This window comes from Coregonus lavaretus, assembly GCF_964263955.1.
Source record: "Coregonus lavaretus genome assembly, chromosome: 6".
In the NCBI taxonomy this organism is placed as follows: domain Eukaryota; kingdom Metazoa; phylum Chordata; class Actinopteri; order Salmoniformes; family Salmonidae; genus Coregonus; species Coregonus lavaretus.
In genome coordinates, this window is record NC_139993.1 from 61,021,941 (window position 1) to 61,037,921 (window position 15,981).

General features: G+C 44.3%; 1 protein-coding gene across 1 annotated transcript in view; it reads right to left on the reverse strand.

The window, feature by feature from the left end:
• ano8b (anoctamin 8b) overlaps positions 1–15,981 on the reverse strand; it is a gene marked incomplete at both ends in the record, with an annotated part of 67,764 nt that overhangs the window by 22,471 nt on the left and 29,312 nt on the right. The window lies entirely within an intron of this gene.

Below are 15,981 nucleotides of genomic sequence, written 5' to 3' on the forward strand. Positions count from 1 at the left end.
GAGCTGGTCAAAGATGGCAGCAGGGGTCAATAGTTCAACAGGAAGTAGATTGTAAACATCATTGTTTTGAAGTGCAGCTCTCTAACCCTAAAGGCCTTGGCAAAGGGGTGAGATTAAATGGACTTTTCTGACTAGCAAACCAACTAGCCAACAGCTAAAACTGACCCTTACCTTTACCCTAACCTTAACTGTAACCTAATTTTAACCAATTCTGAAATGAAATACCTGTTTGCACGTCAGAAAAGTCCCTTTAGTCTGTCCTTTGGCAGAGTTGTCTGAGGACAGTTTGTGCTGTAGAGGACAGTTTGTGCTGTACACTGCTGGCTGAGTCCTGAACAATACTAGTGGGGGTGGCCAGAGAGAATGCCTGTCCCAAAACAGTTCTTTGCTCAGTGAGGCGTAGGTCCTCAGAGATGGGCAGAAAGTGGGCCACTTTCCAGAGATCTCAACTGGCCACAGTTTAACACTGCAGCCTATAAAGGCACGCACAATCACTTGCTGCAGGAACAAAATGTTGTTTATTTTTAGATGAGATCGTGACACAGGAGGTAAATAATAATATACAATTGAAAAAATCTCATTCTTATTGATTTGAACATGAAGGACAATATATAATGACAACACAGCAAGCAGGACCATATAAACAGATAAGGTAAGCATCATTAGGTAACAACCAACTCACAGACTAGGAGATGACAACACAGTGTTTTCACAAACCACACAGTGTCCCTACACACGGTGTATGTCCTACATACCCATCTCCTCTCTGTAAAGGCTCTATTACAACTTTGACATTTCCACCACGGCTGGTTAGCCAGAGACGTCAACTACTGAGCTAAATCTGACCTCATATCGGTTACTCACACACACACACACACTCACACACACACACACACACAGACAGACACACACACACACACACACATACTCTCACACACACACACACACACACACACACACACACACACACACACACACACAGACAGACACACACACACACATGCTCTCACACACACACACACACACACACACACATACACTCACACATAGACAGACACAATCACAGACACACACACACACACTCACACGGTGGTCACACACACAAGGTCAAAGTCAGTGTTATGGCATCAACAACCAGATGGTCACCACACCAGATAGTCTCTTCTATAAATCATAGATCATGAGTTTAACTAGATACCACAGCCCTATAAACACCTGTCACATTTAAAACCCTTCTTCTCTGACCAGTCCTTGGTGACATTCAGCCATTCCACATATCTGATTTATACCAACTGAAGCACACCTTAGTCAACCAGTCAACTAAGCTAATCACCAAGCCCTTAACCAGTTGAATCAGTTGAATCAGATAAATCAGTTGAATCAGTTGAATCAGGTGAATCAGTTGAATCAGTTGAATCAGTTGAATCAGTTTAATCAGGTGAATCAAGTGGGCAATGTTGAAATAAGCTAGGGGTCTGCGTGGACTGGTTTGAGAGATACACTGTTCAGCTCTGTGTGGTTCTTCTTCCTGGAACATACTGATGATGAAAATGGACAGTAGAACTAGCTACTTCCTGGAACATACTGATGATGAAACTGGACAGTAGAACTAGCTACTTCCTGGAACATACTGATGATGAAATTGGACAGTAGAACTAGCTACTTCCTGGAACATACTGATGATGAAACTGGACAGTAGAACTAGCTACTTCCTGGAACAGACTGACGATGAAAGAGGAGAGTATAACTAGCTACTTCCTGGAACATACTGATGATGAAACTGGACAGTAGAACTAGCTACTTCCTGGAACAGACTGATGATGAAACTGGACAGTAGCACTAGCTACTTCCTGGAAAAGACTGACGATGAAAGAGGAGAGTAGAACTAGCTACTTCCTGGAACAGACTAATGATGAAAGAGGAGAATAGAACTAGCTACTTCCTGGAACAGACTAATGATGAAAGAGGAGAGCAGAACTAGCTACTTCCTGGAAAGAACACCCAGGGGCTGTTCCAGAGAAAAATAGCCCCATACTGTCTACTAACGTATGTCATGAGGTAAAATAAGGTTTGGATTGTTTATCTGTTATAGTCATAGATAACCTTCAGTTTACTCACTTTGCCACTACAGACAGTCTATTTATGGAAGGTTACATTTGGAGTACTTACAGAGAGAGTTAAGGAATTCCATCTTGTTTCAGGATGTTCTTCTATTGCAAATAGTAATTTGACAAATGTAAAAACAATATATTTCATTTTAATCTTAAGAGTTATTCACTGTACCCTAATTGGTCCTGTTCCCCATGCAGCTGTAGTTTGGCTGAGAAAGACCAGACACCTGCCCCTGAGAAGCGTTCTAATGAGGCCTGTATTCACTCCTCTTGGAAGCCAACACCTCCACAATACCTTGATTTATGAGCCTCATTGACAGGCAGATTGGTGTGCAGCTTACGTGTGTGTGTGTGTGTGTGTGTGTGTGTGTGTGTGTGTATGGTTCTTTGTGTGTGTGTCTTTGTGTGTGTGTGTCTTTGTGTTTGAGTAATGCTCAGTGGGAAACCCATTGACACTGGGACACTGGTGGTGTCTCCATTTGGCCACACATTGCCCATTGGGGCTTATCGACAGACTAGGAGTAGCAGGTGTGTGTGTGTGTATTAGTGTGTCTGTGTGTGCACTCTGCTCAAGTGCACCTGACGCCATGCTGCTGAAGGGCCAGAGGACAATACGACCCCTTTCAACAGACCCAGGGTCAGCAGTCACAGACAGGTGTCCATTAACTCAAGCATTTTATTGGGAAATCGCTGTTCTAGGAAAAGGGCTAATTTAGCGGCAGCAGCTCTGTTATTAGTTCTCAGGCTCCACTGATCCATCACCACTCTGTAGAATAATAATAATACATGTAATACTTATAGATATACTGTATATATAGTAGATATGTATGATAATAGCAAAGCAATGCGTAGGACTATATGGAATATACTGTAATATGTAACTGTAAGGAAAGAGCTTGATGTATAACTTTTTTTCTGTGGTATTGTTGAAGAAAATGCAAACAAACGAATGTAAATGGACTAACCTTCCCCCTCCCACTGCTCTGCCACGTCAAATAATGGTTGCACAGTCTAAAGTAGTTTACCAGTCAAATGCTGAGGCCTACATGGTAACATTAGGGTAGTTTACATGCTAGCTTAGCATTGCGCAGTAACGTCAGCTAAAGTGATTCACGTTTCACTGTGACTTGAAGAACTATCACCCTCTGAGCACTACACCTCAGGTTACTGAGGTTAGCAGGATTACCAGACATTTTAGAGTATATTAAGTTGTTGTGTGTGTCATATTGAATCCCGGGGGTCGACTCAGGGGATGGTCGGTACATATGAACAAGCTTTATTGTGTCCAGGCCACCCTTAAGAGGGTGGGGTGCTGTGCTAACATGTCACATTAAATCACAGTTCACACAGGACAACACAGCTGGGATGTCAACGGAACAGACCTGGAACTAAACGCAACACATGTATAACAACATTCTGACTTCAACACTACCAGTGCGTTCATAAACCTGGAACTGTTCCGACATTGCTCGTCCTAATATTTATATTTAAATATTTCTTAATTCCATTATTTTACTTTTAGATTTGTGTATTGTTGTGAATTGTTAGATACTACTGCACTGTTGGTGCTAGGAACACAAGCATTTCATTTCACTCGCAATAACATCTGCTAAATATGTGTATGTGACCAATACAATTTGATTTGATTTGAACATGTTTTTTACACATTCATAACAGCATTCATAACCTACAAATAGGTCCTGCAGCCACTTTCTCCAGTATAGTTGATGTAGTGACCCACGGAAGGCATTCTCAGTCAGTCCATGGAATATTTATAAATACATCAATGGAGTCTTAATATAGGATTGATAAGCCTCACAGAAACACCTCTAGGGTGAGTTAGTGTTCTTTCTAAGCCCAATGCTCCGCCTAGCAACAGAGACTGCATTACCTCACAGGCAGACCAGGGGGAAGGGAGTGTGTAGAACTGCTTTGAGCAGTACGTGTTTCACATATCCCAAACCCCATGCTAAATCTAAATCCCCAAACCATCCCGTTAGGCACTATGCTGAAGATCTGGACAGCTGCCCATTGATTTGGGATTCAGCATTATTATTATTATTATTATTATTATTATTATTATTATTATTATTATTATTATTATTACTACACACACACACACATATCAGACACATACATATGCAAACATGTACACACACACACACACACATATATATATATACACACACACAAGCAAGCAGACACACAAACACACAAGCAAAAATACATCCATGCATATCCACAGACGGACATTAGACGAACCTGCCATACACCCTAGCTGTCGTATAACATTAGACAAACCTGCCATACACCCTAGCTGTCGTATAACATTAGACGAACCTGCCATACACCCTAGCTGTCGTATAACATTAGACGAACCTGCCATACACCCTAGCTGTCGTATAACATTAGACAAACCTGCCATACACCCTAGCTGTCGTATAACATTAGACGAACCTGCCATACACCCTAGCTGTCGTATAACATTAGACGAACCTGCCATACACCCTAGCTGTCGTATAACATTAGACGAACCTGCCATACACCCTAGCTGTCGTATAACATTAGACAAACCTGCCATACACCCTAGCTGTCGTATAACATTAGACAAACCTGCCATACACCCTAGCTGTCGTATAACATTAGACGAACCTGCCATACACCCTAGCTGTCGTATAACATTAGACAAACCTGCCATACACCCTAGCTGTCGTATAACATTAGACAAACCTGCCATACACCCTAGCTGTCGTATAACATTAGACAAACCTGCCATACACCCTAGCTGTCGTATAACATTAGACGAACCTGCCATACACCCTAGCTGTCGTATAACATTAGACAAACCTGCCATACACCCTAGCTGTCGTATAACATTAGACGAACCTGCCATACACCCTAGCTGTCGTATAACATTAGACGAACCTGCCATACACCCTAGCTGTCGTATAACATTAGACAAACCTGCCATACACCCTAGCTGTCGTATAACATTAGACAAACCTGCCATACACCCTAGCTGTCGTATAACATTAGACAAACCTGCCATACACCCTAGCTGTCGTATAACATTAGACGAACCTGCCATACACCCTAGCTGTCGTATAACATTAGACGAACCTGCCATACACCCTAGCTGTCGTATAACATTAGACAAACCTGCCATACACCCTAGCTGTCGTATAACATTAGACGAACCTGCCATACACCCTAGCTGTCGTATAACATTAGACGAACCTGCCATACACCCTAGCTGTCGTATAACATTAGACGAACCTGCCATACACCCTAGCTGTCGTATAACATTAGACAAACCTGCCATACACCCTAGCTGTCGTATAACATTAGACGAACCTGCCATACACCCTAGCTGTCGTATAACATTAGACGAACCTGCCATACACCCTAGCTGTCGTATAACATTAGACAAACCTGCCATACACCCTAGCTGTCGTATAACATTAGACGAACCTGCCATACACCCTAGCTGTCGTATAACATTAGACAAACCTGCCATACACCCTAGCTGTCGTATAACATTAGACGAACCTGCCATACACCCTAGCTGTCGTATAACATTAGACAAACCTGCCATACACCCTAGCTGTCGTATAACATTAGACAAACCTGCCATACACCCTAGCTGTCGTATAACATTAGACAAACCTGCCATACACCCTAGCTGTCGTATAACATTAGACGAACCTGCCATACACCCTAGCTGTCGTATAACATTAGACGAACCTGCCATACACCCTAGCTGTCGTATAACATTAGACGAACCTGCCATACACCCTAGCTGTCGTATAACATTAGACGAACCTGCCATACACCCTAGCTGTCGTATAACATTAGACAAACCTGCCATACACCCTAGCTGTCGTATAACATTAGACAAACCTGCCATACACCCTAGCTGTCGTATAACATTAGACGAACCTGCCATACACCCTAGCTGTCGTATAACATTAGACGAACCTGCCATACACCCTAGCTGTCGTATAACATTAGACAAACCTGCCATACACCCTAGCTGTCGTATAACATTAGACAAACCTGCCATACACCCTAGCTGTCGTATAACATTAGACAAACCTGCCATACACCCTAGCTGTCGTATAACATTAGACAAACCTGCCATACACCCTAGCTGTCGTATAACATTAGACGAACCTGCCATACACCCTAGCTGTCGTATAACATTAGACGAACCTGCCATACACCCTAGCTGTCGTATAACATTAGACAAACCTGCCATACACCCTAGCTGTCGTATAACATTAGACGAACCTGCCATACACCCTAGCTGTCGTATAACATTAGACAAACCTGCCATACACCCTAGCTGTCGTATAACATTAGACAAACCTGCCATACACCCTAGCTGTCGTATAACATTAGACAAACCTGCCATACACCCTAGCTGTCGTATAACATTAGACGAACCTGCCATACACCCTAGCTGTCGTATAACATTAGACAAACCTGCCATACACCCTAGCTGTCGTATAACATTAGACGAACCTGCCATACACCCTAGCTGTCGTATAACATTAGACGAACCTGCCATACACCCTAGCTGTCGTATAACATTAGACAAACCTGCCATACACCCTAGCTGTCGTATAACATTAGACAAACCTGCCATACACCCTAGCTGTCGTATAACATTAGACAAACCTGCCATACACCCTAGCTGTCGTATAACATTAGACAAACCTGCCATACACCCTAGCTGTCGTATAACATTAGACGAACCTGCCATACACCCTAGCTGTCGTATAACATTAGACGAACCTGCCATACACCCTAGCTGTCGTATAACATTAGACGAACCTGCCATACACCCTAGCTGTCGTATAACATTAGACAAACCTGCCATACACCCTAGCTGTCGTATAACATTAGACGAACCTGCCATACACCCTAGCTGTCGTATAACATTAGACAAACCTGCCATACACCCTAGCTGTCGTATAACATTAGACGAACCTGCCATACACCCTAGCTGTCGTATAACATTAGACAAACCTGCCATACACCCTAGCTGTCGTATAACATTAGACAAACCTGCCATACACCCTAGCTGTCGTATAACATTAGACAAACCTGCCATACACCCTAGCTGTCGTATAACATTAGACGAACCTGCCATACACCCTAGCTGTCGTATAACATTAGACGAACCTGCCATACACCCTAGCTGTCGTATAACATTAGACGAACCTGCCATACACCCTAGCTGTCGTATAACATTAGACGAACCTGCCATACACCCTAGCTGTCGTATAACATTAGACAAACCTGCCATACACCCTAGCTGTCGTATAACATTAGACAAACCTGCCATACACCCTAGCTGTCGTATAACATTAGACAAACCTGCCATACACCCTAGCTGTCGTATAACATTAGACGAACCTGCCATACACCCTAGCTGTCGTATAACATTAGACGAACCTGCCATACACCCTAGCTGTCGTATAACATTAGACAAACCTGCCATACACCCTAGCTGTCGTATAACATTAGACAAACCTGCCATACACCCTAGCTGTCGTATAACATTAGACAAACCTGCCATACACCCTAGCTGTCGTATAACATTAGACAAACCTGCCATACACCCTAGCTGTCGTATAACATTAGACGAACCTGCCATACACCCTAGCTGTCGTATAACATTAGACGAACCTGCCATACACCCTAGCTGTCGTATAACATTAGACGAACCTGCCATACACCCTAGCTGTCGTATAACATTAGACGAACCTGCCATACACCCTAGCTGTCGTATAACATTAGACAAACCTGCCATACACCCTAGCTGTCGTATAACATTAGACAAACCTGCCATACACCCTAGCTGTCGTATAACATTAGACAAACCTGCCATACACCCTAGCTGTCGTATAACATTAGACGAACCTGCCATACACCCTAGCTGTCGTATAACATTAGACGAACCTGCCATACACCCTAGCTGTCGTATAACATTAGACAAACCTGCCATACACCCTAGCTGTCGTATAACATTAGACAAACCTGCCATACACCCTAGCTGTCGTATAACATTAGACAAACCTGCCATACACCCTAGCTGTCGTATAACATTAGACGAACCTGCCATACACCCTAGCTGTCGTATAACATTAGACAAACCTGCCATACACCCTAGCTGTCGTATAACATTAGACAAACCTGCCATACACCCTAGCTGTCGTATAACATTAGACGAACCTGCCATACACCCTAGCTGTCGTATAACATTAGACGAACCTGCCATACACCCTAGCTGTCGTATAACATTAGACAAACCTGCCATACACCCTAGCTGTCGTATAACATTAGACAAACCTGCCATACACCCTAGCTGTCGTATAACATTAGACAAACCTGCCATACACCCTAGCTGTCGTATAACATTAGACGAACCTGCCATACACCCTAGCTGTCGTATAACATTAGACAAACCTGCCATACACCCTAGCTGTCGTATAACATTAGACGAACCTGCCATACACCCTAGCTGTCGTATAACATTAGACAAACCTGCCATACACCCTAGCTGTCGTATAACATTAGACAAACCTGCCATACACCCTAGCTGTCGTATAACATTAGACAAACCTGCCATACACCCTAGCTGTCGTATAACATTAGACAAACCTGCCATACACCCTAGCTGTCGTATAACATTAGACGAACCTGCCATACACCCTAGCTGTCGTATAACATTAGACAAACCTGCCATACACCCTAGCTGTCGTATAACATTAGACGAACCTGCCATACACCCTAGCTGTCGTATAACATTAGACGAACCTGCCATACACCCTAGCTGTCGTATAACATTAGACAAACCTGCCATACACCCTAGCTGTCGTATAACATTAGACAAACCTGCCATACACCCTAGCTGTCGTATAACATTAGACAAACCTGCCATACACCCTAGCTGTCGTATAACATTAGACAAACCTGCCATACACCCTAGCTGTCGTATAACATTAGACGAACCTGCCATACACCCTAGCTGTCGTATAACATTAGACAAACCTGCCATACACCCTAGCTGTCGTATAACATTAGACGAACCTGCCATACACCCTAGCTGTCGTATAACATTAGACAAACCTGCCATACACCCTAGCTGTCGTATAACATTAGACGAACCTGCCATACACCCTAGCTGTCGTATAACATTAGACGAACCTGCCATACACCCTAGCTGTCGTATAACATTAGACAAACCTGCCATACACCCTAGCTGTCGTATAACATTAGACAAACCTGCCATACACCCTAGCTGTCGTATAACATGCCAGACAGGGCAGCAGTGTTTTTCTGAATCCCATTCCAAACAATCCCATCTAGTGAGGAAAAATGAAGCCAAATATCTGCATGACACAAGTGCAGCACACATGCCTTGCAGAGATAACAATTCCGAACGGTGGCCCACCCTCTCCCCTTCTCTCTCTCTCTCTTGTTCTCTCTCTCACTTTCTCTCCCTCTCTCTCCTTTCTCCATCACCCAAACACTGATCTGCTTGATTTCTGGTCGCAATGGCCACCTCAGAGACCCCTCCCAAAGCACGCTAGCACACACACACACACACACACAGTCTCAGTCTTCTCCTCAGGCAGCTGAATACCCAGACACTCCCTGTCTTCTCCTCAGGCAGCTGAATACCCAGACACTCCCAGTCTTCTCCTCAGGCAGCTGAATACCCAGACACTCCCAGTCTTCTCCTCAGGCAGCTGAATACCCAGACACTCCCAGTCTTCTCCTCAGGCAGCTGAATACCCAGACACTCCCAGTCTTCTCCTCGGGCAGCTGAATACCCAGACACTCCCAGTCTTCTCCTCGGGCAGCTGAATACCCAGACACTCCCTGTCTTCTCCTCAGGCAGCTGAATACACAGACACTCCCAGTCTTCTCCTCAGGCAGCTGAATACCCAGACACTCCCAGTCTTCTCCTCAGGCAGCTGAATACCCAGACACTCCCAGTCTTCTCCTCAGGCAGCTGAATACCCAGACACTCCCAGTCTTCTCCTCAGGCAGCTGAATACCCAGACACTCCCAGTCTTCTCCTCAGGCAGCTGAATACCCAGACACTCCCAGTCTTCTCCTCAGGCAGCTGAATACCCAGACACTCCAAGTCTTCTCCTCAGGCAGCTGAATACCCAGACACTCCCAGTCTTCTCCTCAGGCAGCTGAATACCCAGACACTCCCAGTCTTCTCCTCAGGCAGCTGAATACCCAGACACTCCCCAGTCTTCTCCTCAGGCAGCTGAATACCCAGACACTCCCAGTCTTCTCCTCAGGCAGCTGAATACCCAGACACTCCCAGTCTTCTCCTCAGGCAGCTGAATACACAGACACTCCCAGTCTTCTCCTCAGGCAGCTGAATACCCAGACACTCCCTGTCTTCTCCTCAGGCAGCTGAATACAGACCTGTGAGTGGATGTAAAAGTCTCTCTCACACCATCTTTACCTCTCTTTATCTGTCTCACCCCCTCTCTGTCTTTGCATTCCCTATCTCTCCCATTTTCCCCTCCTCTCTTCCCTCCTCTTCCTATCCTCCTTCTCTGTCTCCTTCACTCCCCATCACCTTGTATCTGTGGGGCTCCTGTGGGCACTCCCAGTGCTCTGCTGGGCAGAGAGAAGACGGGCTGGATTGGAAAAGGGTGCCCAGTACAATAATAATAAATAGTGTTCTTTGAATAAGTAAAACATGATAAAAGTAACTAAGACACCATATTCACCAGCCCATAATAGTCATTATAACAGTCTGATGGTCACATGGTGCATTTTCCTCACTAGGATTGTGATACTAGGGTAGACCAGTCATGATTGGTGAGATGACCAGCGGGGCGGCAGGTAGCTTAGTGGTTAAGAGCGTTGTGCCAGTAACCGAAAGGTCGCTGGTTCTAATCCCCGAGCCGACTAGGTGAAAAATCTGTCGATGTGCCCTTGAGCAAGGCACTTAACTCTAATTGCTCATGTAAGTCGCTCTGGATAAGAGCGTCTGCTAAATGACTAAAATGTAAATATCATGCTATACAATATCATTCTATATCATTATAGAATATGCATAAAATACATCATCCAATAGCAACGTCTGCCTATACCCACACATATTGTCTCAAGAAAATGTTATATTTTGAATACCCTCAATCATCAAGTTAGGCATACCTCATATCAAAATAGGCCGTCATCACTGTCAATCGGGAATGATAATTATTTACCGGTAAAACGTCCAAACTCCCTCTCCATGCCAATCATTTGATTGATCTTAATCAGTTTCATTGGGAATATGCATTTAGATCTTGAATTACTGTTTCGTGAGCGAACTAGAGCAGATGGTGTTAAACTATATAGCCTTCCTGTATTTTGTTTCAAGCGAAGCATATATCCTGCCCGCTCTGTTGAGTTTTGGCGATTAATTTTTTATTTTTTTTAAACTATTGAGCTTCAGCTAACCATCCAGAAATGTCATTAGAAATGAGGAGGTGTTTTTGGTGTAACAGTAATGTTACAGGCTGTCACGTTCGTTGATTGACGGGTCAGACCAAGGCGCAGCGTGATATGCATACTTGTTTATTTGGAACGAATAAACAAGTGACAAAACAACAAACTAAAGGAAACGTGAAGTCCAAGGTACACAAACAACATACCTCACACGGAACAAGATCCCACAACCCACTAGTGCCAATAGGCTGCCTAAGTATGGTCCCCAATCAGAGACAACGAGCGACAGCTGCCTCTGATTGGGAAACACACCGGCCAACATAGAACTACACATACTAGATCCAAACATAGAAAATACAACATAGAAAATCACACCCTGACTCAACAAATAAGAGTCCCCAGAGTCAGGGCGTGACAGTACCCCCCCCCCCGGACTGCGGACTGCTCTGGCTCCGGACTGGAGCCACTGACCGGAGCTGGATCAGGCACCGGTGGAGCGGACTACTCTGGCTCCGGACTGGAGCCACTGACCGGAGCTGGATCAGGCACCGGTGGAGCGGACTGCTCTGGCTCCGGACTGGAGCTGCTGACTGGTGCCGGACCAGGCACCGGTGGAACGGGCACGGGCCGTGCCGGACTGGACACACTCACCACTGGTCTGGTGCGAGGAGCAGGCACGGGCCGAACCGGACTAGGAACATGCACCACTGTCTTACTGCGGGGAGCAGGAACGAGCCGGACCGGACTGGCGACACGCGCCACTTGCTTGGTGCGAGGAGCGGGACTGGGTTCCTTTATTAACCCCCGCTCCTTCTGCTGCCTAACCAGCTCCTCTCGCTGTGCCTCTACTCTTTCCTTCTCCCTTTTAGCCTCCTGTAGCGCCTCCCTCTGACCGAATAACTCCTGCTCCCTCTGAACCAATAGCCCCCGTAACATGGTGGCCTCCTCTCCTAACCTGCAGATTCGCCCTTCCACGGCCTCCTGCTGCCTCGTCGTCCACACCGTGTGCCCCCCCAAAAAATATTGGGGTTGCCTCTCGGGTCTCCGTCGTCGGCACTGTTTGCGCCGTTTCTCCTCTCTATACCGGGCCTCCACTGTCTCCTCCCAAGGACGGCAATCCATCCCAGCCTGAATCTCCTCCCAAGTCCAGGACCCCTTACCGTCCAGGATCTCCTCCCAGGTCCAGGCTGTCTGCTCCTGGACACGCTGCTTGGTCCTCGTTTGGTGGGATCTTCTGTCACGTTCGTTGATTGACGGGTCAGACCAAGGCGCAGCGTGATATGCATACATGTTTATTTGAACTGAATAAACAACGACAAAACAACAAACTAAACGAAACGTGAAGTCCAAGGTACACAACCAACATACCTCACACGGAACAAGATCCCACAACCCACTAGTGCCAATAGGCTGCCTAAGTATGGTCCCCAATCAGAGACAACGAGCGACAGCTGCCTCTGATTGGGAACCACACCGGCCAACATAGATCTAGACATACTAGATCCAAACATAGAAAATACAACATAGAAAATCACACCCTGACTCAACAAATAAGAGTCCCCAGAGTCAGGGGTCGGTTCATCGTTATGTGATCTTGCAAGACATTGTTTCAGCTTTGATCTAACTTTACTAAACGGGCACCATTGTGAGAACTATCTGTAATAACAATGAATAGTGGTGAGTAGGACTATTAGGCAACAGATCTTGATGAGTGTCATTTTAAGTGATTGGGACGCCCTTCGTGGTGCTGAAAGGACAGCCAGGATCGTGCAATGATGTCCACAAATCTCTCTCAATGAACTCAAAACTGCATTGAATATTATGAATAAAGGCAAATCACCTGGATGGGTCGTTATTAATCCTGAGGTCTATTTAACATTTTGGAATCAATTAGGTCCACTATTGCTCTAAATTATTAATACAGCCGTTCACAAAAGTTCATTTTTTATAAAAAAATTGTAAGGATGCCACCCAGTGTTCTGACTATCGCCCTCTATGTTTGATAAAAACAGATATTAAACTGTTCTCCAAAATGTCGTCGTCCCGTCTCAAGACTTACTTACCCAATTTGATCCACACGGACCAAAGCATGTTTGTTAAAAAGCGTTTATACTCAGATAACCTCCGTCAATTACATCTCTTAAATGCTTCATCAGAAATAACAGCTCCTTGAGCTGTATTATCTCTCAATGCAGAAAAAGCTTTCGATAGACTAGAATGGTCATATCTCTGGTCTGTCTTGGAACATATAGGAATCAGCTCCAATTTCATTAATATAAGTAAAATACTATATGCCAATCCCTCAGCCATAGTTATAACAGGCAACATCTGCTCTGCTCCGTTCAGAATCACTAGAAGCAGCAGACAAGGAGATCCAATTTCTCCTCTGCTATTCTTATTATCCATGGAACCTCTGGCCCAGGCAATTCGTCAATCAAAGAAAATAACACAAATGTATCTCAAATCTACTGATCACTTCATCTCATTATAGGCAGACAATATTTTACTATATCTAGACACTGTATCTAAATTCAGCTTCATCTCAAGTTATACAATTTATCTAACCAAATCATCAGTCCTACTGCCTTTCAAGATGCCGGTGGAGGACCATCTCTACGTATGGAATCCCAATCGTTTCCCATTTTAAATATTTAGGAGTAGATATATTTCCTTCTTTAGATAAACCCATTGCCAGAAACTTTAACAGAATGCTCAAATCAATTCAATCCGACAGTAGATGGACTAATATCCCAGTTGCTTTAACCAGCAGAATATCTATTGGCAAAATAAATATATTGCCATTGCTGAATTGCTGTAGGTCAATGCTTCCCATGGCTCCCCCTTTTGGCTATTGGGATGACATTCATAGTGCGGTTTAAAAATGTATATGGCAAGGTAAACGATCCCGGATAAAATTAATACATTTACAAAGAGAGAAAGACGTAGGACGACTATCCGTCCCAAACTTTAAATTGTATTTCCAGGCTCTAGTATTTCGCCCCATCCTAAATTGGTTTAGACTAGGGGTGTGGCGATCTCGTCATACTCGTAGTAAATTGGTTTAGACTAGGGGTGTGGCGATCTCATCATACTCGTAATCGAATCCGCTTTATCACTCTTGATACTCGTAATCAGATTTACTCGTGATCAGAAAACCCGGAAGTGCGCTTTAAATGCCGGTAAACCCTATACCTTAAGTGCACATTACCGTGCTATCACTCAGATCACATCATTATGTTCCTTCATTACTGTGCTATCACTCAGATCACATCATTATGTTCCTTCATTACCGTGCTATCACTCAGATCACATCATTATGTTCCTTCATTACCGTGCTATCACTCAGATCACATCATTATGTTCCTTCATTACCGTGCTATCACTCAGATCACATCATTATGTTCCTTCATTACCGTGCTATCACTCAGATCACATCATTATGTTCCTTCATTACCGTGCTATCACTCAGATCACATCATTATGTTCCTTCATTACTGTGCTATCACTCAGATCACATCATTATGTTCCTTCATTACCGTGCTATCACTCAGATCACATCATTATGTTCCTCCTTCATTACTGTGCTATCACTCAGATCACATCATTATGTTCCTTCATTACCGTGCTATCACTCAGATCACATCATTATGTTCCTTCATTACCGTGCTATCACTCAGATCACATCATTATGTTCCTCCTTCATTACCGTGCTATCACTCAGATCACATCATTATGTTCCTTCATTACCGTGCTATCACTCAGATCACATCATTATGTTCCTTCATTACCGTGCTATCACTCAGATCACATCATTATGTTCCTCCTTCATTACTGTGCTATCACTCAGATCACATCATTATGTTCCTTCATTACTGTGCTATCACTCAGATCACATCATTATGTTCCTTCATTACCGTGCTATCACTCAGATCACATCATTATGTTCCTTCATTACCGTGCTATCACTCAGATCACATCATTATGTTCCTTCATTACTGTGCTATCACTCAGATCACATCATTATGTTCCTTCATTACCGTGCTATCACTCAGATCACATCATTATGTTCCTTCATTACTGTGCTATCACTCAGATCACATCATTATGTTCCTTCATTACTGTGCTATCACTCAGATCACATCATTATGTTCCTTCATTACTGTGCTATCACTCAGATCACATCACTAGAGCCACTAGAGATCCTGGTTCGAGTCCAGGCTCTGTCGCAGCCGGCCGCGACCGGGAGACCCATGGGCGGCGCACAATTGGTCCAGCGTCGTCCAGGGTAGGGGAGGGTTTGGCCGGTAGGGATGTGGGTTCGTTTCCCACAGGGAATAATAAATAAATAAATAAAATAAAATAAAAATAAAACAAAAAAACATGTATGCATTCACTA